Raw genomic sequence first — 15,017 nt, forward strand, 5'->3', positions numbered from 1 at the left:
TTTAAATGTAATAAGTTTTTTTTAAGCATTTTCATCTAAAAAACATAACTTCTTAAATGTTATTTCGGGTGAGTTTTTTCCCAGAAAAAACAAGACTAGTTCACAAATAAATTAAAAATGACAAACAACAAAAACAACAAAAAAACATGAATAATTTTTTTTCCAAAAGATGTTGGGATTTGTTTTTGAAAGGTAATTTTTTTTTGCATGAAAAGACAAAAGTAAAGTCAGAAAAAACAGTATTAAAAAAATCAATTCATCCATTTTCTACGTCGCTAGTAAGGTTCATTAGGGTCACTGGGGTACTGGAGCCTATCCCAGCTGTCTTCAGGCGAGAGGCGGGGTACACCCTGGACTGGTCGCCAGCCAATCACAGGGCACATATAGACAAACAACCATTCACACTCACATTCATACCTACATATGGACAATTTGGAGTCACCAATTAACCTAGCATGTTTTTGGAATGTGGGAGGAAACCGGAGTACCCGGAGAAAACCCATGCATGCACGGGGAGTTCACGGGGAGAACATGCAAATGGAATCAAACTCGGGTCTCTTAGCTGTGTGGCCTGAGTGCTAACCACTCCAACCACCTAACCACCACACAGCCCATAAAACATAAAAATCTAATTCAGAAAAACTGTACAGGAAAAAGTAAATATATTTTTCCATTTAAAATGAAAAAAAAAAAAAATCACAAAGAAAAGTCACATAACTTGGAAACAGATGGTAATTTCCACTCCTGAGTGGAACATTTGATATGGAATGGAAATGGCATTGACTCTCATGTGTCTCAATCAATTGTGTACTCATTGTTTCATTGTTTTTACGCACCTGCACCAATGGACATTAACACCTCCAATTACATACAGGATGTACAGTCCAAACTTGTAGCATATAGCAGAAAGAAGTGAGTACACGATAAAGCTACCAAGGTTGCCAGATGATAACATGAAGTAAGATAAGATCACATGATTAGTCTTGGCTGTACCTGCAGTCTCCTGGGAATGTTATTTCTTATCTGGTTGACTTCCTGGTTTGAATGAAATCCAAATAAGATGAAAAAAGGAAGTGCCACCAGCCACTACGCAGCAGCTTTTAATGCAGGTGTGGAGCTCTCATGCAGCCTTCGACTTGGTAATGTCATCAGGAGCGCCAGTTCCAGCTGAATTGAACACTGTTCTGCATGATTGCCCGTGATAATTGTGTGTTGATAGGGAGCACCGGAGATGGAGTGTAATTTCCACCGAGAGATTCCTAAACAAATACCTGTGCAAGACAGCGGCAGGGGCGGCAGGGGCGGCAGGGGCGGCAGTGGCGGGACGTGAAGGATGCGAGGAGGAGAATAGAGGATGAGATGACGAATGGGAAGCATGAAGACTCATACAGTAGTTTGCCATACAGTGGAACAGTGGAGCCGAAACTTGAAGGTCAGGGATGTCAACACGCAGGGTGAGACCTCAGCCAAGGATTATGGTAATGGTAATGGTAATGGTAATGGTAATGGTTTTATTTCATTTCAACATGCATCAGATTACAATTGAATGCATCACATAATCAGTTCACAGTTCCACATGTCCAAAAGGAGTAGGAAGAAGCAAAGCTTATTAAATCCTACCCCTCCATCTGGTACTTTTACAATCAGTAACTGGTACATTTGTTCACTTCCTGCTTTCCTAATATAATGTAAGTTTTTTTAATGTATTTTATTAATTTTAATTTTATTATTATTATAATGATGTTTTTTTATTTTTTTTGTCACATACTGAAGTACGAGGTGATATGACCATACAATGACATAATGGTTACCATAGTAACTGTCAATATAGTGATATATATAGCACACCAGGATTAAATAACACCATTACTGTAACTGTAATCTGTGACTACACCCAACCTCCTGATGTAGTTTCTACCAACTCCACTCTTTTGGTTAACACCTACCTCTGCGTCCGCTTTAAAATGTTGCTACTCACTGTTGGTGTGAAACTGTCACCGTATTAATGTTCGTTGAGCAGTTATAGTAATAATAATAATAAGATGTTAAATTCCATCCAGGGCTGCACAGTGGTTGAGGGGTTACCGCGCAGACCTCACAGCTAGGATATCAGGGTTCAATTCCACCCTCGGCCTTCTCTGTGTGGAGTTTGCATGTTCTCCCCGTGCATGCGTGGGTTTTCTCCGGGTACTCCGGTTTCCTCCCACATTCCAAAAACATGCTAGGTTAATTGGCGACTCCAAATTGTCCATAGGTATAAATGTGAGTGTGAATGGTTGTTTGTCTATATGTGCCCTGTGATTGGCTGGCGACTAGTCCAGGGTGTACCCCGCCTCTTGCCCGAAGACAGCTGGGATAGGCTCCAGCACCCCTGCGACCCTCGTGAGGAAAAGAAAATGAATGAATAAAATTCCATCCATTTTCTATGCCGCTTAGCCACACCAGGGTCACTGAGGCATGCTGGAGCCTATCCCAGATGACTTCAGGGAAGAGGCGGGGGAACCTAATGGTACGTCAAATGCGATAAACACAACATTCGATTGTGTGTTGGACGTAGTTACCTTTCCCAATTTGTTCGACAGTCCTTGAATGCACCATTGTGCATGTTCTAACTTTCTCCCAAGCTGACTACTAGACTACTATATTGTATTTTACTGTTTTTCATTTGGTCCCAAATACTGATACTATTTAGGAATGCATAAAAGATGACATTACTGAGTGCTAATGTGCATAAATGTTGGTGAACAGCCTCAATGTGTTCATGCTGGGGGCGGGGGGGACACAAGCCTGTCTGTGGGTCCATAAAGGTTGAGGACCACTGTAATAGACCACCCATGAACATTTTTTTGTCCAGTCTCGTTTTGTCACCGAATACTCACATGCAACTTGTCACATTTTAGTCATCAACAAGCCATGTTTAGCTAATCACTGTCTTGTTTTTGTCATGAAAAAAGGTAACCATTGACTTCTTCAGCATTTTTGTGGTGCAAAAGAAAAAGAAAAATCTGTCCTGCTTAACTTTACAGAATACAAAAGCATTTCTTTAACAGCCCCCCTGTCCTGATGAACTTAAAACAGCATAAATTTGTAAGGTTTGACTCCAGGATGATACACCCGTTGCCTGGTGGGTTAGCGGTTATCATAGCTCATCTTTCAAATGCGTCCTAATCCAACGCGACGCACACACAGGTCAGCCTCCATTTAAATACCATTGTACGTTCAACTCTCGGCAAACACACTAAGTATTTGCATTGCATGAACAGTATGGCAAGTCACATTACACGCCGCCGTCCTCTTTGGAGATAGTTTTACATAATTCCCCATTGGTTCTGAAATAATGAATAGACAATGGGCTGTATAATTGTGGGGATTTACAATTCAGAGAACTCCATCATCATGTAATCACCATGCATAATTCAGAAAGAGGAGCACGAGGGCATGCGTGGACCACCCCAGCCCCCCCCCCAAAAACCGACCCAACTCCTCCCCAAAAAAAAAACTCTGGTCATCAACAAACATTTGGAAATCAACAAAAGAAGAGATCAAATGTGCAGATAAACAGTCAACATACCGGTGTCCAGCACTGAAAAGGTCTACATTTTTCATTTTACTCTGAATTTTGGCACCTTTTTCTTCAGTTGTGCATAACGATGATTGACAGATAACCGTAAAATGTATTTAATGTATGCAGTAAACCGAAAGGTAGCTCTTAGCTTTAAAAAAAAATGTTGTGAACGTCTTGCGAGTGAAATAAAATGAAACGTTGAAACAATAAAATGTTAAAAAAAAATGGAATAGCCTCTGCTAATGGAATTTTTCAGTTGAAAAATGATTAGTATTAATAAATAATGCTGTTTAGTGGTTAAATATGGCCTATTATTAGTCCAAACATAGTCATAGTTAAGCACAAAAAGGCCTAAATATACAAAAATGCAAATATAATGCTTAAAAAGATACATTCAATGACGTGTAGTATTCTCCACCGGTCACTAGGTGTCAGTAATGTCTTGTTTGGGCGGATACACAGATTTGATCGCTGGAACAACAGGCTTTTATTGCAGGTTTGAATGATCTCACAACAGGCACAGTAATCCCTGATAAAGCTAAGGACTACTTTTGCAGCCGTAAGTTAAAACCCAACTCTGAAACCCACGTTACCTCCAGACGTTACGTGTTATCATGAATATGCGTGTCTGTACATAGTCACACCATGTACAGTATATAAAACCTTGTTGGAGGTTTTGGGGGGTGTTTTAATAGCTTTTTTTAGGCGGAATTGTGCACCATTATGTGCATTTTTTAGCTGTTTGTATATCTTTAGAACACAGAAAAAAGAACAATTGTGGATGATTGGCAATTTTTTTTTTAAATGTGCAGTTTACTTGAAGTTTCTGAGAAGAAAAAGTACATTTTAAACCGTTACACAAAGTAACCTGAGAAAATGTAAATGCTTTTTGCTGTACGTTATGCCTTTGTGTCCTTTTGGCACAGTGTGGAAGTTCACAGCAACTCCTTGATGTGTTCAAACTTCCATTTCAGCCACTGAGAACTCCACCTGCATCCGACCCACCCCCCCCCCCCCCCCCCGCCCCACATGCACCCTCACATCCTCTGGCCTCACGCTTCACTTTGTGCATATAAATGACATTCCAAAGTGTGCATGGATGGCTCTTGTTCATAGTCAAGGTCTCTTGTTTCAAAGGCATGCTAATGTCTTTCTCTTTTAGTGTAGGAGTTGATTGGGACTCTTCAACCGGCTTTTCCGCTTGCATATTCATTCACTTCTTAATATTTAGCCACAAATGCTCAACAACCCCCCCCCAAAAAAAACCTAATTTAAAGTGAAGGGTTGTTTTACTGCAAAAAGAGTGTTTACTTTGTTATCACGTTAAATACAGCCATGCAAGTTATTTAAAAGAAGCACACAATGTTACACACTTCTTACAAACAGTTTTTGGGGGGGTAATAAGGCGGCATTAGTGTCCCGTCCTCCTTATTTGTGTGTAGCCTCACCTTGGGCAATGAATTAATGCAGCAGTCAAAACAGCTGATGGATTCTGTCATGAATATTCAAATACACCTCTTGCATATCATTTCTTATGCGGCCTTAAACTATAAGTCTAAACAGCAAGCAGACTAAACCAGATGATGACATTGTCTTATTTGCTTATTTTGTGTAGCTAATATTCAATCGTGCTTCATCTTTAAATTTGGTAAGTGTTTTATTATTTACGTATGATTTCTTGGTCATATATTTTTATCAAACATATATTTCCCGTCTATTAAATATTTAGTAAACTCTGAAGGAGGTGAAGCTGAGAAACGAGTTAGAAGAACAAGTTAGAAGAGAATAAACTCTGCTTCTTTCTATTCCTTTTCAGATATGTTGAATTCTGCAAGCGTAAACATGTCAGGTTCCTTAATGTAACTTTTTGTCCCAAACAAATAAACCAGAACTATTTACTCCCCAGGACTTAAATAACCAAAAGCTTTCACTTAATTATTTATTTATGTTTTTGTTTTTTTTTTTACAAAATATATATTGTTGGTGATATGGTCATCCAAATATATATTCATGATTAATTAATGAATTTAATTAATTGCTGTTAAATTATTTTTCTTTTTTTTTTTCAAAATATTCATTGGTACTATATTCATATTTATAGTCTATATGCTATAATTAAATTTGTATAACTGGTTATGAAATATAATTTACAAATGAATTGTAGATTTAATACAGCTGGGAAGTTATGATGCTGCGTTTTTCATTCTTTATTATTAAATATCCTCATGGCTTTATCAAAAATATTTCCCCCATCAACAATTTCAACAATTATTGTATTGTATGCTTAAATCTGAGAAACAATATGTACAAATTGTCATTAAAAACTGTCAGATTTTTTTTTCAAGTCCAATATTTTTCTTTCATGTCTTTAAATAAAACATAGAGTATACAATGACATATTATTTAAAGAGTTTATAACTCTGTAAGTGTATAAGTATTATGTTTTTACAACCAGTAATTATCAATGAAATAACTTGTCAAATAAAATGTAACATACTTTATATAGGAACAAACTGGGATAAAGATTCTAAAATGAAATGAATATGTTACCTAAAATCTTCCACATAGTTGAAGCCAAAAAGCCCAAAGCGGCCTGCTGTGATGTTTATTAATGCCATTTAAACAAAAGGGCGCTGTCATATCCGCTTGTCTTACGCATGTCGCTGCGTATAGATGCGTTTATAAAAACTAAAACAGCTTACCATATTTAATAGAGAGAAATTATGTACAACTCTAATGTAACTATTCAAATGACTCGTGCTCCCTTTGTCTGTTGCTCTTCATGTGTATTCATAAGAGACTTCATTAGAGCCACATTTATGAAAATGACGTATTAGGCTTTTAAATGATTGCAAAGCAAATACGGGGGTGGAGGGGGGGGCCTATTATTAACAATTGAACTACACCGGTCCTGACATTTGAGTCGCATCGCCTGGTCAGTAATGTAGGTGACGTGTGGGTAAAGTTACTTCCTATGCTGCTGCTGCTTACGTAAACAACACTGACAAGGAGCTGAACTCTTGTTGTGGCTCAAGGTTATACAAAATGTAACACATCAGCGTTCATATAGCAAAAAAAGTAACATTAAAGAGAATACATGCAATAGAATTACAAAAAAAGTCCACAAAACAAGCACTTAATCAACACAAACCTTCAGATTCCTCCTTTTAAAATCCTCTTTTGTTGACTTTCCCCACGGAAAAGGCGGTTATTCCAACGTCGGAGGCTTCCCGCTCATCTGGCGTCGCCGTCTGCTGCTGTGTGCTTTTTATATACGGATTTCCATGCACAAAATTATACCTTTGACCCCGAGTGGGGCTGACATTCTCTGAAAGTAAGATCCTGCGCTTTGAGTTTTGCAATGGTAAAAGTATACTTTGTATTAATTGAAGTATAATGATATCCCTAGCATGGAGGCCGAGAACGAGGGGGGACGCGGTGAATAATGTATCTCCATGCAGATGGTGAACGCTCACGTATTCATGTATTCATTTATACTTATCGTACAGTAATCTAGCTCGCCTTTATACCTTTAACTCTTGCAGATGGCCTTTTCCATGTATGACTACCTGATGGTTGGAGAACTCTAAGAAACTCAAACACGACTCCTTTTCCTTATTTCACCCTTGCAAAAAAAAACTTCTCCAAAGTTTTAGTGAGTAAAAGCTTGAAGAAACGGCGATCACAAGCCAGAGGCGCCACTACGCAAAGGGCTGGTTAAATGTTACCGGTGATAAATAAACATTATTTAAAAGAAGTGTCAGCTTCTGTTAGGACGCCGCCGTGGTTCATTTGTTCCGCCGCTCTGAGGGTATAAGGAATATTTAATCAAGTCTTCCGAGAGACATGAATAATCACGCGCCGCACAGAGGATGGTTAACATTTACATAAGATTTGATTTTTAGAAAAAAATATATGCATGTGTGCTCGATAATTACCTAGTTGGTTAAGATACAAGAACACATGTTAATAAAGTGGTAACATTTACTATAGCCAGGATAAAGTCAAGGTAAGCGCAAGACAATTTGGTATATTGACATGACTGTATTGCTCGTACATCTTAAAGGGACCATATTATTATTATTATTATTATTATTATTGTCACAAAGCCTCAATTCAGAATTTACAGCCCAGCAAATTACGCTGTTTTGGTCAAAATACGATAAAAATTGTGTGTTTTTGCTTACTGATTTTTTGTCAGGTGTCCTTGAACACACCATAATTCATTCATTTTCTAACGCTTTTTCCTCACGAGGGTCGCGGGGGTGCTGGAGCCTATCCCAGCTGTCTTCGGGCGAGAGGCGAGGTACACCCTGGACTGGTCACCAGCCAATCACAGGGCACATATAGACAAACAACCATTCACACTCACATTCATACTTATGGACAATTTGGAGTCGCCAATTAACCTAGCATGTTTTCGGAATGTGGGAGGAAACCGGAGTACCCGGAGAAAACCCACGCATGCATGAGGAGAACATGCAAACTCCACACAGAGATGGCCTAGGGTGGAATTGAACCCTCGTCTCTTAGCTGTGAGATCTGGGCGCTAACCACCCGACCGCCGTGCAGCCCACAGTTGACATTATATACAATATATCCATATTTTTTGTATTGATATTGGAAGAAGTCCTTTGTCATTACCACACAGACAAGGGCCTTCAGTCATGAGTGATGCCTCCTGCAACATCTCCACACCGTTTGACGCCCCTGCACAACCCGAAGCTCTATTGTTCCATTGAAAGGGTGTTATATCCCTCAGGATCTTATAAGTTTAAAATGACTGTTACTGCATCCAACGTCTACAGCAATGACTGTTTGTAATGTTGGTGCTGTATTTATTGATTTTGTTTTTAATATTGTATTTATTGTTGGTTTGCATTAAGTAATAAGTCGCAAAAGCTGCCCAAACAAGTCCTTACTGTATGCTTATGTTCTTTGCTGACAAAAATACCAGCATTAACCAAGTCGTGTTTTACATTTTGGTCCGGACCAGGGTACTGAACTACAAGTGTCAACACAGCCTAAAAGAACAGAGCAAAATTCAGTTTTTACTCATGGACTCATGTGGTCCTGATGCTCTTTGGCTGGTGATAAACACCGCTAGAGTTCTTTGTGTAGTCATGTGTATAATTGCTGTGGGACTAGCAATGCACCAAGTGAAAAAACGGTGGAAAGACTGTGAAGATCATTGCAAGAAAATACAAGCGCCGGCTTTCATGTGACGTCACATCCGGTTGTTGACACGTGGAAATCATTCAAATATGTATTTTGCAAAATACTCTTACTGAAATAGTCCATCATAACAGGAAAAAAAAGCTGAAGAAACTCAGCGTACAAACATACTGAGTGCTGCTGGGAAGCAGTCTGCTTCCCAGAACAGCCTGTAGGTTACGTGGTTGAAACCCAGCAATAGATCCACGGTCTTTCTTGTAAAATAAGTTAGCAGCTAGCTTGGCTTGGGACCACAGTAGATGTAATTGATTGTTTGGCTGAGGCAAGCAGAGAGCATGCTCTCATTGATCGACTCAAGGCCAAGGGCGGGATGAGGCTGACGTGTCAAGACGCTGACCTCTGCCATCTTGACTTTGGCCTCAAGCCAGAAAGATGACCTCCGACCTTCATCATGCGTACCCAAGAACGGAGCCAGATGTGACTCCTGCTTGAGTCAAATAAATATCTTGTAAGTAAAAAAAAAGAGGGGGCGGAGCTTAAGTCATTCAAATGAATGTGAGGGGAATGTCTGTCTATTAGGATGCAAGTTGGTCGGTGGTATTGATGTAATAATTAGCGGCCTAATGGTATTACTGAAGTGTTATAATAACATGAACTTTCATTTCATGCAAAATGACTTCTTAGTCTCGGTCTAAGTCCAGGTCTTGCTCCTGTTGTGCTCCACTTCATTTGATAGAATGCCTCTCCGCTGTTTGTCAGCGGGTTCGGACACTTTGCTTACTGTTCACTCATTTCTTTGTTTGTTCTGGTGGTACCGCCTGCTCTTTATTTTTTTAAACATCCTCAAATGCTGGGCTTGTACTGCAATGTTTGAATGAGTCGCATTAACCGGTCTAACAAAAAGTTAACTCAATTATTTAGAAGTTTTGTCTTCAGATTGTAAATATGCAACTTGCAGTGACTGTTAAGGATTATTTGTGTGTTGCCGGGCGGGTAAGTTCGTTTGTTCGTTCATTTTCTACCGCTTTTTCCTCACAAGGGTCACAGGGGTGCTGGAGCCTATCCCAGCTGTCTTCGGGCGAGTGGCGGGGTACACCCTGGACTGGTGGCCAGCCAATCACAGGGCACATATAGACAAACAACCATTCACACTCACATTCATACCTATGGACAATTTGGAGCGCTAACCACTCGACCGCCGTGCCGCCGGGGGGTAAGTTGATTTCCTTTCATACTTAATATAATGTCACTCAGCGCGCAGACTTCATAGCTAGGAGACCAAGGTTCAATTCCACCCTCGGCCATCTCTGTGTGGCGTTTGCATGTTCTCCCCGTGCATGCGTGGGTTTTTTCCGGGTACTCCGGTTTCCTCCCACATTCCAAAAACATGCTAGGTTAATTGGCGACTCCAAATTGTCCATAGGTATGAATGTGAGTGTGAATGGTTGTTTGTCTATATGTGCCCTGTGATTGGCTGGCCACCAGTCCAGGGAGTACCCCGTCTCCCGCCCGAAGACAGCTGGGATAGGCTCCAGGAAAAGCAGTAGAAAATGAATGAATGAATAATGTCACTCCTTACGTGGACTGTATTTTGTTTTAAGGTACACACAATTACTGTACTTAATGAGGAACAAACCTAAATAATCCTACCCACTACTCATTAATTCCTCATTATTGTGCCATATATGTACGTATTATGTGCCTTAGTTCGTCAGTAACTACTCTATTCATTAGTTGCTTGGTTACTTATCTAATAATATTAATACATTTCATTTGTATGGCGCTTTTCAGAGTACTCAAAGACGCTTTACAGTAGAGAAAAATAAATAAAAATAAAGTTGAGTAAAAACAGAGTAAAAGATGCATTAAAATACATCTATTTGCATTAAATATCTATATGCATTAAAATATCTAAACATTCATTCAGAGCTAAAACAATGCTAAAGGCGAGGCAAGGTGCATTTATGTGCCTTAGTCATTAGTTCCTCATTAGTTCTTCATTAGTTTCTCAGTACCTACTGTATTTTTGTGTACCTTCTACTAAAGTGAGAGCAATCTCTTCAATAAATATGGCATTTTTGTAAAACAAATACTTGCTTTATTTTGCAGTGCAGTTTCAACACTGCTCATTTGTAATGGAAGAGCTGCTGCCAATATCAGTAGCAGCTGATATCAGAATCGGTAACGAAGAGCAAATTAGTTACGTTTTTCTCCAAATAAACTTTCCCTTGCTACACCTCGTCATATTAAGAGTGTGTAAAAACTCCTCACGCAGGTCGGCCCTTCTTGCTTCCGTCTATTGTAGCCCCCGAACAAAGACCTTCATGTTCAAACAGCAAATTACTCTCTCATCTCCCGAGGCATCAGCACAGGTCTAATTGGATTTAAATGAACCCCCCCACTTCCAAATGTCCTTTTGTTAAAGCAAATAATATGCAAGGCTTTTTAATTAAGATCCGATATGGGGCTGACGTGGAGGGTTGCTTTTATGTGCTGGTCTTCAAATTGAAGCCGATGGCGGCACCACCGACGACGTGAAGGTACAAAGTTTGGCTCGGTGTCAAAGGTCGCCTATTATGCAAAATTGACATTTTGATGATATTATGACAGCAATGTGTCCCTATTGCTTGTTTACGAGCATCAAACGTCACAGAGGACAGCGTAGGAAAAAAAAGCAGGCTTCGCTACGCACCTCAAAATAAAACAATGAGCTCTGCTAACGATTTGATCAGTTCGCTATAGATATGTGATCATTTGAGATTGATCACATTACTTTTTTAAGGAGATAGACCTCCAAGTCGGGGGCCATGGGACTTGAGATCAATTGAGCTCTCAATTTACCCGATGATCTTCGTCCTACCTTCACTTATGGTCATGAACTTTGGGGTGGTGACCAAAAGGACAAAATTGTAGGTACAAGCACCCGAAATGGTTTCTTTTAGGGTGGCTGGACTCTCCTTTAGAGATAAGGTGAGAATCATCTGGGAAAAACTTGTTGTTGCTCCGCATTGAGAAGAGCCAGATGAGGTTCAGGCATCTAGTTAGGATGCCTCCTGGATGTCTGACTGGTGGGAGTTCTCAGGGAACATCCAGAACATTTTGGAGAGATTATGAACACCTCTGAATCCATCGGGTGGAAGAATCGAGGCAAAAGAAACTTGGGTTTCTCGTCTTAGGCTGTGGAAGAAGATGGATTGAAAAAAAGTCATTTAATTAAAACATTCATTCATTCATTTTCCTTTTCCTCACAAGGGTCACAGAGGTGCTGGAGCCTATCCCAGCTGTCTTCGGGCGAGAGGAGGGGTACACCCTGGACTGGTCGCCAGCCAATCACAGGGCACATATAGACAAATAACCATTCACACTCACATTCATACCTATGGACAATTTGGAGTCGCCAATTAACCTAGCATGTTTTTGGAATGTGGGAGGAAACCGGATGCACGGGGAGAACATGCAAACTCCACACAGAGATGGCCGAGTGGAATTGAACTCGGGTCTCCGAGCTGTGAGGCCTGCACGGTAACCATTCGGTCGCCGTGCAGCACAATTAAAACAATTATAACAAATGAAGCCGATTACTATTCTGATCTGCCAAAATTAGAATTAATTCATAATGAAATACATAAAAATATCTTTGGTAACATCCTGTACAAGCCTGTTTCTCGCTTGTCCTCCATCCAATCCATTCAGCTCCATCGGCAAAAGGCTGACTCAACAAAGAAATAAAGTCAAAGGTTGAATGATTCATGGCCGCCGATGGCTGACTGAAGACTTCCTGTCGTGTGCACGCCGATCTGCGAAAGCAAGTCTGCGAGGACATAAGCAGACGATCAATCACTCAATCATATTATCTCTGACGGGAGATTTCCACTGAGAGGAACATTTAGTTGCTGTCTAATCACTTTCCAGGCGACGAATGATCACTGTCACTGCAGAGTGACGATAGGCGCTGACAGCTGACTTTGCACTTTACACTCTGCCTTGTGCACCTAAGGAGATACTTTTTTTATGCGAATGTGTTTGTGGGCTGCGGCAGTGCAGGTGCACGTTAGTGGTCATGGGCAATTATCAATTTGCAGCAAAAGCAGCATAAGACACAATACAGATGAGAAAAAAGTGAAATGTTTACCACAACAACACAAAACTAAATAACCTTCAGTGTCACCAATTAGCATTGTCATTAGCAGCTATAGTTACTGGCAACCTCCTGATCTGTTTGTTTTAACTCCACAAGTTGGCCGTAGCTGCATTTGATTTGGTCACACCCAGCATTTTATCTACCTGTGCGTGTGCTTTAAAATCAGGGGCAGATTAAGGTCATTCCAAGGGGGGGGGGGGCTCAAAACTCATTATAGATGTGTTTATCACGAGGGTTGCGGGGGTGCTCGAGCCTATCCCAGCTGTCTTCAGGCGAGAGGCAGGGTACACCCTGGACTGGTGGCCAGCCAATCACAGGGCACATCTAGACAAACAACCATTCACACTCACATTTATACCTATGGACAATTTGGAGTCGCCAATTAACCTAGCATGTTTTTGGAATGTGGGAGGAAACTGGAGTGCCCGGAGAAAACCCACGCATGCACAGGGAGAAGATGCAAACTCCACACAGAGGGTGGAATTGAACTCGGGTCTCCGAGCTGTGAGGCCTGCACAATTAAAACAATTATAACAAATGTAGCGGATTACTATTCTGATCTGCCAAAATTAATTTAGTTAATTAAGAATTAAATACATAAAAATGTCTTTCGGGGAGAACATGCAAACTTCACACAGAGATGGCCGAGGGTAGAATCGAACTCTGGTCTTCTAGCTGTGTGGCCTGCACGCTAACCACTCTACCAACGTGCAACCCTTGAATGCTATTAACCATTTCAAAAGATTATGGATGACAGCGTAAGTTAGAGTGGTTACGTTTTAAAGCAAACATAGTGTAATATATCAAACCTTATGAAATTCATAACTTTCCACAGGGCTGCATGACCTAGGGGGCAGCTATGCTTGTGTTTGCATGGAATATTAGCCCAAGGCGTATATGATGAGGTGTGGAATTGCCTAATACGGACTGTAGCAGAGCACTTAAACAAGTGGATGGAATTCCACTTGCCTCTATGAATTAAGAAGTACTGTTTGATGATTGAACGATTAGCAGGGATGACATCTTTTCACTTAGCAGTAACAAAACCTCCTCTCTCATCATTCAGCACACTTCAAGGAAGATAATCATGCTGAATGAGAATATGTAGTCACACTTCCAAGTATGCAATTTTTATTCCAGCACAGCGTATAATCAATGAAAATCACATTTCCTTCAATCAAGACTTTAGTTTATGTTCTTTGGCCTTTGGTCCCAAGATTAATATTTCACGAAAATACTTGAATGCTTCCATCTTTTTTTAATTTTGGTCCAGACCATAGATTTTAACCACACATATGAACGCAGTTTGAGATTATGGGTATTATATGGTATTATACAAAAGCTATGAGTCTTCCCCCTCTTACCAATATAGTCGGTGTTCTTGTTCCGTAAGGTTAAGTTGAATGGTTCCGTGTGGTTTGTCAGTGAATTAATCATGATGATTAATTGGCTTTCAAGTTAAATATCCAGTGAGTGGTGTCAGGCTGCCAGACATCAGGCCCAAATTGACAGGTCTTTAAGGAGAAGCAGATTGATTTACACAGCCGCTAATGAATCCCCCCTCCACCCCCCCGCCTTCCCCACTCTTCTTCCTCCTGGAAGGGGAGCAAAGGTAAACACGTCTTTTTTGTTGCACGGGCCTCTAGCAAGTGCACTTTTTGGGTTGAACTTCAAAGACCACAGGTCACTTTTTGCCATTTTTCTGCTTGTATGATGTTGACATAAGTTCTAGTCTATTCAGTCCAACACTTTGGTCCTAATGTGGCTCATGATTGCATCTACATATTTACTATGTACATCTGCATTATGGGGAATTGGAATAACTTTTAGCATTAGCATTAATCGCTCAAATAGTTCCTTTTTTCCTATCATTTCAATGATGATTACTAAATGGGGATGCACTCTTCTGAAAGGGTGGAAAGGTCAACTTAAAGGACAACTGTAACGCTGTATATATCGCCATCCTAATGTTAGCACAGTGGTTTTCAAACTGTGGAGGCCCGACATTATGACGTGGGTATGCGGGGCCGTTTCATTAATAACGGCATTTTTTTCAAGAAAATATTCTGTTTTGGGGCTGCACAGTGTCGAGTGGTTAATGTGGAGGCCTCACAGCTCGAAGACCCGAGTTCAATT

At 40.4% G+C, this 15,017-nt stretch overlaps 1 protein-coding gene across 4 annotated transcripts in view; it reads right to left on the reverse strand.

Annotated features, from left to right (window-relative positions):
• Positions 1 to 6,815, reverse strand: part of slc67a2 (solute carrier family 67 member 2) — a 23,624-nt gene extending 16,809 nt beyond the window's left edge. For all 4 annotated transcript variants that reach the window (XM_078795108.1, XM_078795106.1, XM_078795109.1 and 1 more), the window contains exon 1: positions 6,717 to 6,815. The gene's annotated coding sequence lies outside the window, so the exon portion shown is untranslated. The remainder of the gene's footprint in view (positions 1 to 6,716) is intronic.
• Positions 6,816 to 15,017: the final 8,202 nt, after the last annotated feature.

This window comes from Doryrhamphus excisus, linkage group LG12 (genome assembly GCF_037039965.1).
Source record: "Doryrhamphus excisus strain RoL-2023G ecotype Guam linkage group LG12, RoL_Dexc_Guam_v1.1, whole genome shotgun sequence".
Lineage (NCBI taxonomy): Eukaryota > Metazoa > Chordata > Actinopteri > Syngnathiformes > Syngnathidae > Doryrhamphus > Doryrhamphus excisus.